Source organism: Leopardus geoffroyi, chromosome D1 (assembly GCF_018350155.1).
Source record: "Leopardus geoffroyi isolate Oge1 chromosome D1, O.geoffroyi_Oge1_pat1.0, whole genome shotgun sequence".
Taxonomy (NCBI): domain Eukaryota; kingdom Metazoa; phylum Chordata; class Mammalia; order Carnivora; family Felidae; genus Leopardus; species Leopardus geoffroyi.
In genome coordinates this window covers 106,328,703-106,330,550 of record NC_059329.1, presented here as the reverse complement: position 1 = coordinate 106,330,550, position 1,848 = coordinate 106,328,703, and positions in this window count along the sequence as shown.

Sequence of the window (1,848 nt, the reverse complement as noted above, 5' to 3'; positions counted from 1 at the left end):
CCCATCAGCCCAGAGCCTGACGCGGGGCTCGAACTCACGGACCGCAAGATCGTGACCTGGCTGAAGTCGGACGCTTAACCGACTGCGCCACCCAGGCGCCCCTTTTTTAACTTTTAAAATTATGTTTATTTATTTTGAGAGAGAGCGAGGGAGAGAGAGAGAGAGAGAGCATGAGTGGGGGAGGGACAGAGAGAGAGGGAGGAGACACAGAATCTGAAGTGGGCTCGAGGCTCTGAGCTGTCAGTGCAGAGCTCGTCTCAGGGCTTGAACCTACAAGCCACGAGATCATGACCTGAGCCCAAGTCAGACGCTTAACTGACTGAACCACCCAGGCGCTCCATTATAATCTGACATATTAATAGTTTAAGTAAATACTTATCCAATTAAAAGTCACCAAGAAGTGGGTTAAAAAAAATGTTTATTTATTTATTGTGAGAGAGGGGTGCAGAGATAGAAAAGGAGAGAGAGAATCCCAAGCAGGCTCCATGCTGTCCGTGCAGAGCCTGACTTGGGGTTTGATCCCACGAACTGTGAGATCATGTCCTGAGTGGATATCAAGAGCCAGACGCTTAACTGACTGCGCCACCCAGGCGCCCCAAGAAGTGAGTTTTTATAAAAACTGAAACATATGTCAAAAAAGTACAAAAAACACAAAAGGATGTCAGACAGTTCATTAATAAAAGATATTATGATTCTTTGTGATGCGGTTTTGGAGTGGTGGTGGGGGTCCGGAGCCAAAGGCCAAAATAGGATTCTAGAGACGTCTTTGGTGCAAAAAGGTGATTTTATTAAAGCAAGGGGACAGGACCCGTGGGCAGAAAGAGCTGCGCTGGGGCTGTGAGGAGTGACTGATCGCATACCTGGGAGCTGGGGGAGGTAAAGGCAAGGGGAGTTTCCAAAAGAACTATCATGTGCTAAAGAAGACTCACAACAAACTAGAGGCCTTGCTACTGTTGAGCTAAAGTTATTTTTCCCTCTAGCAAAGCATTAACAAGAAGACAGTGGGAAGTCCCTGGAGGAATGTTTTATCCTGCCTGCCCCAAGTAGTTGTCAATGGGCTGCAGGTTACAAAGAAATTTAATTTTATCTGTATTTTCGTCTTGCCTTTGTTCCGGTATCAGTACGGAGGGGAGGGGGATGTTAGGGCCCCGGGAAATTGAGTCCATAGGTTTCTGGAGATTGCCTTTTTTCTTGCACATCATTAAGACAGTTGCAAGCTGATGGAGACTCTAGTCCTTCAGGACCGTGATCTGTATCAGTTAACCATTTGTTTTTCCTTTTCCTTTGTTCTTGGGCAGCCTGGAGTGCCTGAGGAATGTCACATAGATCCCACCTGGGGGTGTGGAGGGTGGTGGGGCGTTAGTTTGTATTTTGCCCTCAGCTTGCCTTGGCTCTCTCATCATTTGGGAAAAAAAAACCCTGAAATACCCACAAAAGGTCAAATTTAGGCACCCACTGAATCGTACCACTGCTGTCACGTTTTATTTATTTTTTGAGTCGTTCTTCTAAAACAATCGACAATTGAAAAAAATACATTTTGACTTCAAAGATATTAGAATCCAGTAAAATATTTCGTGTACGGACTAACACTTTCACTTCCCCAACAGAAATATTATACTTTACACTTGTTTACTGTTGTGTTACCCCCCCCTCCCCCCCAAAAGCTCCCAGGTGGTCTCATAGGACGACGGAAAGGAAGCCACTCAGGTTCTATTTCATGGTCTTTACCATCAGTGTTTTGTGGTTCACTTTGAATTCACTGTTTATTTTATTCTATTTTAAAAAAATGTTTATTTGAGAGAGAGCTTGTGGGGAAGGAGCAGAGAGAAAGGGAGAGAGAATCCCAAG